This window comes from Morone saxatilis, unplaced genomic scaffold (genome assembly GCF_004916995.1).
Source record: "Morone saxatilis isolate NCDOM2014 unplaced genomic scaffold, NCSU_SB_2.0 Contig18, whole genome shotgun sequence".
Taxonomy (NCBI): Eukaryota; Metazoa; Chordata; class Actinopteri; family Moronidae; genus Morone; species Morone saxatilis.
The window spans coordinates 10,002,661-10,019,651 of record NW_023339740.1 but is presented as its reverse complement, the minus strand read 5'-3'; the positions used below and the strand labels follow the sequence as shown (position 1 = coordinate 10,019,651).

At 45.7% G+C, this 16,991-nt stretch overlaps 1 protein-coding gene across 1 annotated transcript in view; it reads left to right on the top strand.

Moving 5' to 3' along the window:
• Nucleotides 1-651: 651 nt before the first annotated feature.
• Nucleotides 652-16,991, top strand: part of LOC118328105 (plexin-A1-like) — a 28,774-nt gene continuing 12,434 nt past the window's right edge. Inside the window, exon 1 of the mRNA XM_035661710.1 lies at nucleotides 652-779. The gene's annotated coding sequence lies outside the window, so the exon portion shown is untranslated. The remainder of the gene's footprint in view (nucleotides 780-16,991) is intronic.

Here is a 16,991-nt window from a genome sequence, read left to right as displayed (position 1 = left end):
AATAAACCTGGAAATGTCATCCAATTTGGTAAGTGGCAGTGTCATGAAAAACTAGGGTCCTACAAATGTAGTTCTAGGGTAAAGGCCCTCTGTACTGCAGGTACAGGCTACTTCAATGAATGTAAAACTCATACATGTAAAGAGTATGTGACAAATAAAACTTTAAACAAACCTGATTCTAATTACTGCCAGAAATACACAGTCAAATAATACAGTTAAATATATAAAACAGAGCAATATATATTTAAAAAGCCCACTTAAAGGACAAGGTGTGTCACAGCGTGGGAAGGAATTTTTAAAATGAAATTTAATTTTTTTTAAAAATGTAAAAAAATAATGGAGGCTCTAAGGCCAGAGGGTGTTGTACTCTGTACAGACTGTAATTGTAATACATTTTATAAATATAATTTGACATAAAGTGACTTCAAATATAAACGTGTAAGACTCCCCACACATGTCCCTGTCCCACCAGCAGTCGGCCCGGGGGCGCCCTCTATGGGCTCGGCGAAGTACTGCAGCAGCAGAGCGCGCTCCTCCCTCGCTCTCTCTCTCTCTCTCTCTCTCTCTCTCCTCTCTCTCTCCCAACCCCCTCTCCTCCTCTCTCCTCCCTCCCTCTCTCCTGGAGCCGGAGTTGCATTCCTGTCCTCTCCTCTCCATTCACACGCAGGGAGCCGCCGGAGAGAGAGCACCGCCGCTCCACGACCAGAGAGAGGAATGTCCCCAAGTTTTGGAATTTAAAACCATGGCGAGGATATCTACCCGGAGGATCACTTGAATCTGTAAGTACCGCGAAAACTCCGGAGCAGGGTTGCTCCTTTTCTTTTTTTACCCCAGTGTGGAACGAGAGAGGGCTTTTTCTTTTTAGTTGGTGGAGCCGGTTGAAATATTTAGGTTACGTTTTTTCCCCCCCTCTCTCCATTGCTCCGTGTGGTGTGTTTGTCGTTGTTGCCCCCCCAACTACACACACACACACACACACACACACACACACACACTCCTCCGCTTCTCCCCGTGTCCTCTCCGCTCTCAGCGTCCGGTTTCTCCACGAGTTTGAAGCGCTGGAGGCTCCAAGCAAAGCCCAGCCTGGAGGAACAGGGCAGGGAGAGCAGCGCTTACAGACCCAGATATGTAGCGGTGTGCTGGAGGCTGGCGTTTGTGTTAGCGGTGTGTTGAATGTGCGACCACCAGTCCGATTGATCCACACCAAACTGTAAAACTGCGGATATTTTTGGGGCGCCGAACGAGGGTTTTAGCTCGCTAACTTGGCGTATTTGGACATTTTTAATTATTATTTAAGCGCTGAGCACCTGGAGCTGGAAAGTAAAAAGAGAGGAAAAAAAAGGTTGTAAGTAAGCGCAGATTTGGTGCAGTGAGAGTTTGTGGCTGGTTGAAGATCGTCGGCTGCAGTGAAAAATCAGACTTTTTTTCCTGCTCTGGTAAAAGCTTCGTCTTTGCAGTAAATAATCTTTTTAAAGAAAAAGCTGTGTGCCTTTTGGTGACACCGACAAGCGCAGCAGGCTTGGTCTGGCTGGAGTATGGCTGTTGCATCGCCTCAGAGGAGGAATGCCACCACCACCATATAATTACAGGTATTCACAGAGCTGACACTCACTGTCGTCTGGATAAATAGTCCGGTGGAGCCTGGAGCAGGATGCATGGCTTTACATCAAACACTTGCTCTTCATTGCTTGTTTTGCTGCATGTTTTTTTTTTTTTTATATTTTCCTGTATCCTGCCCTGGCTTTTCTTAAATGGACCTAAGGGAGGAGTTGTGTTGGATTTCTCCAGGGATGTGGTGCACGCTTTAAAGAAAGAGGGGAAAAAAAATCGATTCCCCCTATTAGCTTTGAAATAATTAGAAATTGTGTTTGTGTGGTGTGAAAAGAGCGTTAATCTGCTAACGAATGAGAGGCAATTTGTAAGCTTTGTTATTCGACAGCAATTGAATTCCCCTTTTGAGCAGGGATGGAGTGGTGAGGGCTGTCTGTGGGTGTGTGGAGTGCGCATTGGTTCTCAGCTATTAAAAATGCTCTCATTGCTCTATCGGATCTCCTCACTTCTGTTTTTTTTTTTTTCATTTTAATCAAATCCTGGTTAACCAAATTAGACTACCCGCCCCGACCCCGCACACTGTGTGAATTCATTTGGAGCCCATTTTTAAAAATATGTGCTCATGAATCATATTAGATGAGCAAGGGCTTAGACGTAATTTTAACCTTTTCTTTTTTTTGGGGGGGAGGCAGACTAGAGCCTATCATAAAAAAAGAATCACTGCAATATTCAGTTAATATTTAAGCAGAAGCTCTACAGCGGGCCTTATAGACAGTTACTATAAACCTAGTGGTATTGATTGGTGCATTTGATCTTCCGTGGCAGCACTTGGACACCCTTATAAGATGTGTGATAATAACTCTTATCATAAGTGACGTGACCCATTTCTGCCTCCATTCAGTCAAGCGTCTTATTGACAGTTCAATGCCAGTGACCGGCATTCACATGTAAATGATGTGGGGTTTGAACCGTGTCACTGGTGTTTGTTTAAGAGGTGGTTCCCAGCGTTAAGTCACTCAACCACACACACACAGGCTGACATCACCACCGACCGCACAACATGTGAACCTTAAAAACACCTGCAGTCAAAACAAGTGTTACTTTACAGGCGTGTGTGAGTGACAGCAAGGAGTGGCAGTAATGTACCCAAACATGGTGATGACTCTCACGGGTCTGGAAAGGTTCTAGGTTGATCATCCGGGGTTGCGTGGATCGTAATGATATTTATTTTCTGTATTTACGTTACACTCTGACAGATATCACTACACAATTGGGGAAATGTGTGAGAAACTATTTCACCTGGATCATTATCCCTTCACGGTTTCAAAAAGTTCCCACCAGGTCTTCAGGAAACCTTTTTTTTGGGCAAACAGTGACCTTGCATGGCATCTCACATGAAAGCTGGCAACCCGGCCAGAAAATTACAAGCAATTTGCCTCAATCTTCCCTAATTATGATACAGATCTGCCCCACAATAGACCAGCAGTGTCATGAATTTTGAAAGTCTGCCCTGTCCGGTCTGGCTGCTGCCGTGAAGGGTAAATCTGTGATGTCCAAACTTTGGAATTTGAGCTGACAAGTGCACTTTGCACCCCTCTGGTCCTGCCTTTGTGTAGCTCGGCCCCCCCGTCGCATTCCTCTGGACTTTTCAGTGAGCGGCATATTTAAGGTCTAATTAGATTGGAGATGGATGACAAAGCAGAGGAGCTGTGCTCATGTGAGAACTGAATCACAAACTGCCACTGTAAGACTGGCCCTGAATATATTTTGTGTTAATATTGATTTAGGATTTTAGAGAGAAGATTTAAATTCCATCACAGTCACATGAGACTTTCTTAGTTTAAGTGAACAACTCCTTCACTGGGTCACTGAAATTGTTTATATATGTGAAAAGATTTTCAGTGCATAGCTGTATTCTTCTGGGTATACTGCACTGTGATTCATTGCTTTCATGTGGCGAGCTAATATATTATATGGACTGTGTTCACACCCACAGTGTCTGTATGTGTTGCTAGACTGCAAAACCAGCTCCTTTTCCAGTTTCGCTTACTGTTCGACATTTTAAACCAGTGTGACAACCTCATCCCTAGGCATCTCCTCTTCTCGCCTTCTCTCTCTGCCGTTCCTCCTGCCTCCAGACTCGTGCTGCCACTCAGGCTTTCTTTCCCGTCTACCTCCATCCTTCCGCACCACCTCTCTCTCTTTCCACCCCTTTTCTGACTTTTTCTAATCTGCCTCCCCATTCTCTCTTTTCTCCCTCTCCTACACGTTTTTTTTTACTCTTGGTCTGGTGGCATGCTGGTTCTCTCCTCCCTCCATCTCTCTCTTCCTCTTTCTAGGAAAGAGACCATGCACATGTCAGGCCTACCCCACTCTTCCATTGTCATCCTCTCTCTCTCTCTCTGTTTGCCAGTGCCTATCCGTTGCTGTGTCGTGGCTCAGTACACGAAGACGCGTTTACTACTACTGAAAAAGGATCCCCCTTCAAACCGGTACGGGGGTTGTGTCAGAGAGTGTTGGGTACGCCCCGGTCTAAACGCTTTCCCCTGTGTGTGATCTAGGGCTTCCTTGGCACAGCGCCGCTGTAATGCAATATCTGCTCTCATATCCCAGTCGGTGGAGATGGTGTGTTTTTATTACATACGTTTTCATTTGTGTCATTCTTGCTAAAGAGGTTAGCCGTGATGCTGGCGCTCTGCTCCGAGTGCATTTCATTCAATCTGTGCTCGTCTGTCTCGAGCTCTTTTTTTAACACTTCATCTTTATGTTCTATCTGTTTTGAGCTTTAGTTTCTGTCGCGTCCTCTCCATCTCTCTCTCAGCCTTGTCCCGTCCCCTCTGTCTCTCTGTTTGAGTGTTTTCACTTGGTCACTCTGGGGTTTGTGTGGCGCCCTGAGGCGAAGAGCCACACAGCGGCAGCAATATTAAAACGCACTAAAGAGGGACCAGCAGCAGGGCTCTACCCAAGGGCCATGTCGTATACACACATCCACAGAAACACACACACACACACACACACACAGCTCTCATGGTGCTAACACCTCTCCAGCCGACAAGCCTTAATATGAAATAAACTCACTCGCCAATACCTGGCGGGCCTTTCTTGACTGACTGCTCAAATAGGAATGACCTCTGTTTGGCCCGAATAAGAAGCTGGGATTGAGAGTCCGTGGGCGGTGTTGAACTGAAGTGCTGGTGCATTACGAATCATATCAAGAGGTGAGTTTGCAGGTGAGGCAGCAGCATAAAGCCTCATCAGTGCCAATCAGAAGGGAATTTAAAGGCAGATTGAGCTATCTGCAAGCTTCATCATATTTTTAAAAAAGGAGGGTGTGTGCTCAGGGCTGGCATTTTTATTTTGGTCCCAGGAAACTGCCTGAATTAGAGAAGATGCACGAAGTGAGCGCCAGCGTGGAGAATTTGAAATGAAAGCTTGGACTGTATTGTTTGACGCCTTGACCTTCTTAAAATTTCCTTGTTGCATCCCTCACTTCAGAGGTTGCCAAATAAATATGACCACTGTGGTGGCAGAACAGAAATTTCCTCAGCCAGAAAATGGCTTTTTTTTTTTTCTTTGAGGGAAGCAGCCTTAGTTTCTCTGTCTCTGTCGTGCTCATCCAAGTGAACTGTCTGTTATGTATAATTAATTTTCTCCTCTCTCCCAGTTTATTTTTATCGCCCACTTTTAACCATTCCTTCAAAGGACCCCTCCCCCGCTTCCGTCCTCCACAGTGCCTGCTGAAAGTGACAGCTGCTCGGGTACGGGGGATGCTTTTTGAAGCAGGCACTAAAAAGGCCACTCACTCAAGACGACTTGGAATAGAAAAAAAATCTCTGCCGTTCTGACAGTATCAAAAACATGCCTGCTAATCTGGCTGCAAATTGAAAATAAGCTCCGTCTCCACTGTAGTCTGTGCCGCCTGTTGGGGAACAGAATTTACATGGTCTCCTTTTGTTCAAAGGGTTGTTGATTAGTTTGGTTGAAATGTAAAGCAGAGCAATGAGATTGACTTAAGTAGGGCACCAAGAAATTCTCTTGTTTGTCACAAGGCACAAGGAAACTGACAACCTCTCATCATTCGTGGAATGGCCACTCGTCCAAACCAAAGAAACAGGCTCATTGGTAGTATTTGACCCTCAGCCCCTGGACCGTCACCATTGAGACTGAGTTAGAGTCACCCTGAAGGTTCTGCTTGAAGGTCCAAAGATGCAGTATTGACCCTGGTTCTACTCCTGACCCAGTGGCCTTGTGTAGAAATCCCTCCGCCCCCGCAGCTAGTGGTCACAGCCTCAGCATATGAGGTTTCCCCCCTGGCATGCTAATGCTCTTGTCAGCATTCTGTCCATCTCTCCTCAGACACTGACTCAGACAGGCAGCTCGGGTACCCGATTTGCATAGACAGAAAAAGGGCTTCTCTTCTGAGAAGAACGGGGGCCTGCTATTGATCAGGAAGTCACTGTTCCTTCCTGTAACAACTATACCCGTCATCTATAGTCTCCAGTTTTATTGCTAAGGTGTCCAACTGGCAGGATAGGTTGCACTTATTCTGGTTGTTCCTGTATAATTTGTTTTCTATTCTTAGTTCCTTGAGAGTGAGTCTTCCGAAGTCATTATACAAGATACTTATTGAAATTGCATGCGGATCTCAGGTCAGTCCTCCTCACTAAATGGTAAGTAAGAATCAACAGAGTTGCACATTCAGTTTACATTAAGGCCCCAGTGTAAGGTGCACTATAGTTAAGGGCTTATTATTTCTTATTTTAATTTAAAAATCTGGGGATTGAAAAAACCAACAGTTTTAAAAAGCGTGAGAAGAGTTGGTGTGACTCATATGCAATGCAACTGCTTTATTATTTAACCAGGATTTTGCATTTTTTGTTTCTCCTCACATCTCTGTTATTGTTTTGAACTCTGTTACACTAGTACAGAGGATGTTGTCATTTACAGTTAACTATGGTGATGAACACTGTGTGTGCACACAGTCTTGTTGAAAATTGGTTTAATTGCTCCTTCAAAAATTCTGGTGTTAAAATAAAATAAAAACGGTGTACTCATTGCACACTGTACACCAGGTCTACAGTCTATTATTGATTACACACAGCTGTTGACGTACACGATAAGGTGGCAGCATTTTCCTGTCATGTCAGAATATGGCAGCATCGCAAATGTTGTCGAGGGCCATCACCTCTATGCAGTGTTTCCTGTTCGAAGTTCCTGTTGAGCAGAGAACATCAGATTCTAGTGGTAGAGTGGAAAAAAAGGCACATTGAGTGGATTGAATCCGGCCCAGCCTGTCAGTATCATCTGCAGAAAGTGTGTGTTGCTGATGCCGAAATAGTCTCAGTTTAGATGAGGGAGCCTACTGGTTGTTTACCGTGCTCACTGGAGTCTGTCTGCCTCTTCAGGCATGTTTGGCTTGTTAATGAGAACCACTGTGTGAGAGAGGAGCCAGCGCACGGTGGGTGTGTGCCTGTGCATGTATTTGAACTGAGATAAGTGGTGCATTTGTCGATGTGCACACTGTATACATGAGGATGGTATATGGGATGCTATCTGAATGTGTTTTGTGTGTCTGCAAGCATGGGCACTCCTCATGTTTAATGTAAGGTAACACTCCACTGTGGAGGAGATGAAACAGGGAAGAGTTTACACAGGCATATAGCCATTTATTGTTGTGATTAATGTTAATGGTGCAGCAACTCATAATCGCTCACCCCCCCCCTCTCTTCCCGTCTCTGCATCCCCTACTTCTTCACCCGCCGCTTTTATTTTGCACACACACCCTCCTGGTTTCTGTTGTATTTACCATGGGGAATCTTAAATAATTCAGGCCTGTTCTCCCCAGCCCTGTAAATAAGACTAATAGAAGGCGGGCCTTTGAGGAGAGCCACTTGCCCAGGGAAAGCATGGCCGTGGGCTAGCCTATAAATCAGCTAGCTGCCTGTCTGACCCCTTTTACTGTGGCTGTGTTGTGAGCTAGCCAGCAACAAGCCCCGTGTTAACAGAAGGTAGGGCAACTTATTCCAGAGAGGTCAGCAGTATGGCGGTGTCCCCCCCGAAGGCAGCGGCGGGGACACTGAGAAAGTGTGTGTATGTGTGTGTATATGCGTGTAGGACACAGGTATGATCACTCTCCCTTAGTTGCATTCTGGCTTGTGTTTGTGTGTGCACACTCACTCCATGGCTCATAAACCACACACTCTGATGTCAGCACCTGTATGTGTGTTTACCAGATGGAGATAAGTGCTCATTTATTCATTTTGTTTACCACTAATTTTTTTCCCCCTTGAGTGCCTGGCACTCTTTAGATGTGGGATGGTGCTTCTGGCTAGTTTGATGCATGTGTGAGTGTGTGTGTGATCTGTGACATCTTACGTAGGCAGACACTTAACAGAGAACCGGTCAATACAGGAGGACATTTTTTTTTTTTCATTCTTCGGTGTAACAGAATAGGCAGTTAGTCTTTTTAAAGCTACTATACAATCCCACTTCAGCTGCAAAAAGAAGGGTAGATTTTGAGTAGCTTTAGCCCTAAATCACTTTGGAGCACTTCCCAGCCTCGCACCTCCCCACATTTAACTCCCAGTAGCCACTTTTCCACAGCGGGGCCAAGTGGGACCTGTCAGGTTTTGGGGCCAGCTCAAAACTGTCTATGCTCTGACTGAAAGTAGTATTAGTTTATTTTAAACTGTAGCCCAGATGACAAATGATTAGTGTTATTAACAGACGCTCAAAAGAACAGAACGGAAACTTAAATGTTATTTTGAAGAAAACTGGACCGTAAATAATAGTTAGTCCTTACTGTACGGCTCTAATTACAGTGTTGTGTCCTTGTCTGAGAAATAGTTTGGATTCCTGGCATCCATTGCCCTATGCTTACGGTGGAGCCAAACTCAAGTTGTCAAACAACAAATGTAGTGTGAAACTCCCCTTAAAATGGTGCCGAAGCAGCACAGAATATCCTACACCTCCTTCGTCTGCTACCTCCTTTTCTTTCCACAGCCTCTTTGTCAGCTCCCTCTTTTGTACTCCTCTCAAAGGGTTAAAGAGGGAGAAGTGATGAGTAGCCCGCCGAGTCTGGCCTCCATTGTGTGTTGGCATTGTGCCACTGCATAGCATGTCAACCATAGACACATGTACAAGGGACTTTTCTCTATTCACAGGGGCTACAGTTAGAGTAATACTGTACCTCACCTGCTGCAAATCAATGCAAATACTTTCCAACTGTTAGTGGCATTAGCAAGCTCATGATAACACGGACATATCGTAGGCAGCACAATGCAAAGGGATCTCAAATAAAGTTTAAAATGCTAATTTTGCATGTGATTGCTTCTGTCTTGGCCTATAACCTCCTTGTTGGCATAGCTGAACAGCTTGGAGAACATTCTTCTCAAAACTTTGGACAAACGTTTTGGGATGCTCCTGAAAGACCGGTTGTTTTTCTTCTACTCTCTCAGTGGAAACATGTGCTCAAGGACCATAAAACCTGTGTTTCCCTCTCTTTCCTCCCTTACGTAGCTTGTTAAGAGGAAAACCACTAGACGGCATGTTGCGCAGAACATCAACCTAATTCTTTTAGCAGACCTGGGTTTACCTCTATGCTGCAGCGGCGTGAGGTCCGGGGGTGCTTTTAAGTCGCCTCTCCCTCCTCGACCCCCTGCGGAGGAGAGGCAAGCAGAGCGGGGGGACTCTGGGAGTAAGTACTCCAGGCCAGACAATGGTGGACCGCCAGGAAGGGGGGTGGGGTGTTGATTGTAACCATAAATAGAAGAAGAGCAGGAGGAGGAGGCCTCCGAAATGGAAGGAGGGGTGGGATAGGGGGAAGGTCAAAGGTTAGACTGATCCCTACTTTAAAGGTGGAGTGGGGCCATGCAGGTTTTATTGCCAGGGCCCTTGTGTTGCTTTTTGCCCAGTCTGGGGTGGACCTCTGAGCTGCTACTGCATAATGGGGCAGGGGGGTTTTAGGTGGGTGTGAGTGCAAGCCACACATTACTATCCCATGATGGCTCCAGTTGTGCTTGGTGACCTCTGACCCTGGCCTTCACTCCCCCCAACAGGAGCTGTCACATAGGTCAGCGGTGTCCCAACTCCCACGTGCTAACAGCTAGGTTAGTGAAGAGCGTCTTGTAAATGTTGTTCACCGGTTGTCTCCTGCTCTTGTTGTTGCCCCAGCGAGCCTGTTCTCTCAGCTGGTGGGTTTTCCGAGGCGGATAAGGAGGCAGAGCATGTGATGAAGCAGCCAGCAAACATGAAGGAATGCGTCAGAGATACCATTCAGCTCTCGTCGTGCCACCGCATTCCAAATGAAATGGAGTGTGTAACTTGTGACTGGTGTGATGTGCTGATGCGTGGCAGCTGGGAGGAGTTGCTTCCTTTCTCTCCGAATCTTTCTCTTGGGGGCCACCCCCCCCCCCCNNGGCCCCCCCCCCCCCCCCAGCCTCACTAAGATCCACTATTCCCTTGGTTTCCATTGCATGTGAAGGAATGTGGCTGTTCTGGTTGATAGGCTTTGCTCTCCATTTTTACCCGAGTGTGACCTCATTTAGCTCTTGAGATCAGCGTGACATGGCCCCTGGTGAACCAGCAGACTCTCTGTGCCTGCCCTCTGACACATGACAGATAGTATTTGTCCAACTGGCACTTGGGGCAACAAGAGTGTAGAGTGTAGCTTGGAAAATGGAGAAAAAAAAAAGATTAATTTTAGAATAGACACGAAGGGCATGAAAGGTGACATTTTCCAACCAAAGACATCATCAAGCTGAAACATTGGTAATAAGTGACTTATTTTTAGTCCCAGACTACTAAAGATGACACATTTCAGAGCCATTGCCACATGTGCTGCTCTCAAAACATAGCACAAGCTGTTTTTAGCTCATTCAAGAGGCACACCTCATCTTGCCCTCGGCAATCAGTGCTGCAGTCAAACTTGGCCACAGCACAGACACATTTTCAAAAGTAGCCCGTCTCCCAGTCTGCTTGTAGCTGCATCAACATAAAAGCCTTGAGCGTTTAGTTTTGTGAAAGGGCGGGATAGGAGAAATCTCAACAAAATGATGCCAGAGTCTGCACCTCGGCCAGAAATGGCTGAGGGAAAAGAAGAAGACAACAGAGGAGTGAGGGAGGGAACTTGGCAGCACTAGCTAACTCAGAACAGCAACAAGGCTGCTTGCACCAAAGAATAATAAATAATGTTGTAGACAGAAGATATTGTGTGCAAGGGTTAGGGAGAAAAAGAGAACGTGTGGGGAAGGAAGGACGCCGAAAAACTCTGAGAAGCTGAGTCAAACTTTAATTAAGGACTGAACGCAGCATTTGAACAGCTGCCGGTGCTTGTGCCACCCCACCACACCAGCTTTACGGCTTTTTTATTTGGAAGCCAAACAGATGTTACGAGGGGGTGGCGATTTTATCGGACGAGAAGTTTGGTTTCAGGGAAGAGGAGGAAATTAAACTCACCCACTCTTCAGACTGGTGATTTCAGGGAATTAGTGTTAAGGTCTTGTGGTCACAGCAATGCTGACTGCGACCCGGTCATATCTTCCCCCACATTATCTGTCAAGGTGCTCTTGAGCAAGATACTGACTGTTTGCTGTTTGCCCAATGTATCAACCTACAGTGTAGTGTAGAAGTCAATATAGATTTTAGGTCACCTGGTTATGCTGGATGTAGCTCACAGTGTGTGCGTCATGCTTTCAGGTGGTAATCGTACCAGCCTGCACTCGGCGGACTCTCTCTCTCTCCTCTGATCCACATGTCTTATCATCAGCGTGGAGAGATGCCATTTTGTCGGGCTCGCTCACCTCCTTTATCAGTGTGTCTGTCTCTCCCCTTCTCTCCCCTCCTGTCTCATTCTGTCACTCTCCTACGGAGGACGTGATGAAAATGGCTGTTTAATCATGCAGAGAGGTCAACCAATCAAAGGGCCCGGGCCGAGTGATTTAAGGGCCTATTCAGAGCACAGCTGGAGGGAGAGGGAAGGGGAGGGCGACGGGCAGAGAGAGAGAGAGAGAGACGGGCTGGGGTTTGATTGCTATATGGTGCAGGTCACCTCTCATCCACTTACCGCTGGTCTCGTTTCACCAATAATTGTCCCTGATAGATTGATGTATAGGCTGGCAGATGAATGGATAGAGTGGGTAGAGGGCGCGGAGGCAGAGAGACGCGCACATTAGCAAGCCGACCCGCCGCTGATGAGGTACGTACACACACTCCAAACTCGCACGACCTCATCAACAGCAGTATAAACTCACGTCTTCCTCTCATTAACTTTGGCGGGCCGCTTCCACTGTAACTGCCGAGCTCCCAACGACACACACACACAAACACACACACACACACAGAGATATGGTGTCTGCAGACAGGGCAGTTCTCACCTGAATGTCAATGGGAGAGAATGACAGATGGTTGGGGGGAGCAGGGGAAGTAAAGAAAGACAGAGACAGTGATTGTCTCCTGTCTTGTGCTCCTGTCACACAACCCCCCGCCCCAATATCCAATTTATGATATAGATCGTGTTCGACCAAACGCGCAGGTAAAAGACCTTTCTGTTATACTTCTTACAATACCAAGGTCTTCATACACTAAAGCTAAAGCAGAATTTTACGAGAGCTTGTATAAATCTGGATTATCACGTTTCAATGTCATCAAAGTGGTTCCAGCAATGTTTTTACGCCGCATATTCAACAAGGCAGACAGTGCAGACCGACTTAGTATTTCTTTATGTGGCCACCTTATGAAAAGTTAATGCAACAGCTCCAGCTCTGCAAGGAAATTGATAGAAGTATCAAGAAAAGTGGAATTAATTGCAGAGAGGGAGGAGGTTTGTGCCAGCGCATACCACAGTTAAGTAGTAGAACTTAGAGCTCGTTTTGGGTCATTGCGGAGTTATTATTTGCTCATTTTCTCACCATCATTTTGGCTTAAACTCTTTGCAGATGTCTGGTGTTACTGTTTTAGAAATGTTGTTGATTGCTGTTAAAGTTCTCCTAAAGTTGTGCATTTGGCATCTGACATGCTTGCAGTGAGCAACTTATAAAATGTCATCTCTGAGTCTCTTTATATTGGTTTGATCTGCACGCAGGTGTAATGTAACTCTTTGCTTGCCTGCCCTGGAAATAGTGTGTGTTTTTTTCTCTCTAGCATCGCAAAGAAAGATTGAAGGGAGTTTCGCGAGGTCCCGACAGGGGTATTGCCTGATCAACTTTATTGAGTCAACAGTATTGACTTTAGCTCCTGTTCACTTGTCACCTTGACATGGCAATTTTCCACAAGGCTTCTGGGTGAAGCTAAATGTTTGAAAGGGGCGTCTGTCACTCCTGCCCTGTATTTTCTGCCTGACTGTGTCTCTTCAACGTTTTCCCCTTGTCTTTCCTTCCTTTTCCTGTGCTTCCCTGTGTCCATCTCACAGCGTGCCGAGTGTCGGTTTGCGCGTCAGTAGCCTCACATCGGCTTTACACTGTAACCAATCACACAGAATTAATATTTGACTGCTGCCAGCTCAGTTAAATTAAAACCTGCTAAGTAAATTTATGTTTTGGATATATTTGGCATGGCCTAACAGATGATGTTGGCTGTTCCGGCAAATGTTTTTAAACCAATTACATTTAATGCTGCAAATCACCAAAAGAGACCTCCAGTACCACCATTCATTGCACTTACACAGGCATGGACAACCTGTTGCACGCACACAGGTGACTTGTGGGGTGGACTGATGGAGCAGTAGCCTAAGACAATGCATCATCAGTGGTTTGAATGCAGATTCAGTTAACCTGTGGTGGTATGTTAGAAAATTGTGAAAAAAAACAACAAAGTTAGACTTTACTATTTGACATCAAATTGCTTGTTACAAAAAAAAGATATTCAATTTACAATAATATTCAGAAGCAGCGGATCCTCAGGTTTGAGAAGCTGGTACCAGTGAATATTTGGCATTTTTGCTCAATAACTGAACGAATCAAATTCATTGTTTCAGCACTTAATCATGATCTATCTCTCCCTTTTCCACAATCTTTGCTGTTAAATCTACTGAGGGCAAAATGAGATCAAAACAAGTATCCGTGTCTGTTCCACAGTATTCAGCAGTGGAGATTTTGTTACTTTGTGCTCACAGTGGCTCTGCTTCTGTTTCTGATACAGCCAATGAGTTAGTATTTGTAGAGTGCCACTCCAGCAGATAGCTGGCCTCTTGCTCTGTCTCTCTTCCTCTCTCTTTCTCTTCCTCCCTCCCCATCTCTCTGACCTTGCGTCGGCGTGTGCTGATGAGCGCTGAGTGGATACACTCATGAGTGGTGTGTGCGCGCGTGTGAGCGCTGGAGAAACCGTGGGAGCTCCATTTGTTGTGTAAATGCAAGCCGCTAATTGACTGCCGGGCACGCAGCCTCTCCTTCACCGGCTGAACCCTGCCCTCCGCCGGGTCCCGGGGATCCTGCCAGGGGAATGTTTGCCCCCCTCACACACACGCGCTCCCAACACCCTCCCTTTTTCTCTCTTCCTCTGTCGGAGCAGGGCTGGCGCTGGGCCAAAGTGAGGATGGGCACAGCGCAGGCCTCTCTGTTCTCTCGCTGTCTGTCTATCTCTGTGTCGAGCTCTCGTAATGAAAAGCTACACAGCATTTACTCATGATAACACGCTGTGCTTTTTGACACTCTTTTGATACAATTTCTCCTCTCCAAAAACACAATGAGGTCTCTCTTTTTCTACAGATTTCCAGTTGTTAGACGAATATGATCTTTTTTTGAAACAAGCATGGAGAATCTTTATGAATAGGTACCCTGGACTCGTCACATGTAGATGAAGTAACCCTCGCTGCACTGATGCTCAGATTTAAGCCATCTCCAAGTTAGGGTTAAGATCTTGTAGCCGCAGTAGCCGTATCAGTTTTAGCCTCAGTGGTAAGCCCACATAAGACAGTTGGCCCAACTGTTGGCTGGCTGGAGGCCCAGATCTCGCACACGCTGAAACAGAGTGGTTTTTATGTACGGCTGGCTGAATTAGCAGCCCATAGCTACAGATAATGCCCTTTTGACGTCTCTTTGAGTGTTTGTGTCTGGCTCTACTTTTACATGCAAATGCCTATATTTAGAGGCCAGGGTTAAGTTGTGTTGTGTATTGTGATTGACATGAGATATTCTATACAAAAAAATATATAATATGGAAAATAGTGCTTTTTACTGTTGATTTCTGCGAAAGGCTGCATGTTTAATAGTACTCTCAATTTCTCTGGAGCCAGCAACGTACAGGACTGGCCAATGTGGAAAATTGATTTGATGTGATGACAACAGGAAGTTGTCAGAGAAATGATGGGTTAAGTTGCATGTTGGGTCTTCCTCATCGAGCTGAGTGGAGGGCACGTTACCAAAAACCTTCACTCGGTTCAGAGGTGGTACAATGGCAGTGAAAAGTAACCGTTTAGTGTACCATGTTTATGAAGGAAATCAGAATTATGTAATGCACGCACACACAGGATCAGACCTCCCATGCTCAGGTTTTCCCAGGCCAGTCCATTGTTCTGCAGAGGTAAACATCTGGGAGCACAGAAAGAGGAACAGACAAACAATAAACTGACACACTCTCCCATAACACTCTGTTTAGACTGCAAACACAAAAGAGCAAGTGTGTGTCGGTGTTTGTGTGTGTATGTAGCCAGCACCAAAGTAAACTTGCAGTCCTGAGAAGGAGGAGTAAAGTGGAGTGGCAGCGCAGGGCCTGGTGCATAAGAATGGCAACTTGCCGATTTCATACCATTAACCTTCCCACGGTTCGAGGCATTCAAATGTCAACTATGTCACTTTTCCATTTTTGGCAGTTCAGTAATGCTGGGAATCCAGTGGATTGGCAGTGATTCAGTCCAGTAGGTAGCCACAGTCGAATGCTCTGTCATGTTAAGCTTGTTTGATGTGATATTCTCAGTGTACTTCACAGTATTTCTTCATGGTATGCATGAGGATGGTACTTGACTTTCAAAACGGGGTCTACACTTAAATGTGAAGGACTATTATTTTACTGCGTTCGATGGCAGCAAGTGAGACACAAAGAGACAAAAGCAAGGATTTAACATCAAGCTCGCCACTTATGCTCCAGAGACAACAACAATAGGATTAGCTGGCACGCTAAATAACTAAGACCTAGGCCAAGCCTCTTACTGTCACAAGGCCCTTTTTTAATGTATGTTAATATAGTCACCAGTTGTTTTAATACGACAAATTACCTTAAACATGTACAATACCAGCTTTTTTTGATCACAGGAAAGTGATGACCTTATTTCTCGATACAGATGTCAAACATATAATTATACCAGGTTATGCATTTTAAAAGACTACTGTAGAAATGCCATGAGGCCATCTTTATTGTTTTTGTTTACATTTCACAGTGTGATGCACTGGAACAGTGGAGCTATGGAGTTAATTCCCAGAGTTGCCCAACAAGTCTGATTCACTGCGGTTACAGCAGGAGAACAGGAATTTCTAGTCTCCACAAGTGGAAACAAAAACAGAGTTAGAATGAAAGAGAGACGGGGAAAAGTTGATTTGGGCTATCACTGTCGATGTCATTAAAAGCAAATGCATTTCCTGTTTTGATCTCCACTGTAATCCGCACCTCTGCTCCGCGAACACATTCAATGCCAATAAAGCTTACTGAATCACATTGACTGTGTGCGGAAGCGGTGAGGAAAGAGAGGGAGAGATGGAGAATGACTGGGTGGCTGGAAAGTGGAGAGAGGGAATGAAAAGCGCAAAGGAGAAAGAGAAACTGAAAGATGAGCAAAAAACCTAGCGTAAAAGACCCGAGTCGGGGGGTGAGGGAGGGAGGGAGGGAGGGGATCTGGTGGGGGAGACTGGACCAAAATCTTAACCAATAATAGCATCACATTTGTGGACTGTATTGATCATGCCCGAGGCTTATAATAAAAGAAATAAAATATGGGAGCTATTGTTGTGGCTATCACACAGACAGGAGAGGCAAACGTGAACGCCTCAGCTGTAAATAGACGGCTCCCCCTGCGCCTCGGATGTGACTTGTCCTCTCTTCCTCATGGCTGGAAAAAAAAAAAGAAGCAATGTGGAAAAGCTCGGCACAGTGCAAGCCAATTATAACATTACTCACTGCCTTGCGCTCAATTTCCCGGGGAGGTCCTCTAAAAAAAAAAAAAAAAGAAAGAAAACACACACACACATAAGACAAACCTCCCTCTCTCTCCGGTCCCGCTGACATATTTTTGTTTACAACGCGACAACCGCATTAACACCCTCAAGGTTCCGCATCGCCCAATGAAATCCAGGCAAACGAGCCCTCATCTAAACCTGCAGCGGCAAGTGCATGCTATTCTCCGGCAATACCAGGACCGGGCTCCAGTGATGCATTTATGGGTTACGTAAGGTGAATGTGTGCTCATGGTTGAAAATGAAAATGTCCCAAAACGATGAAGGATGCAGGATGCAGGA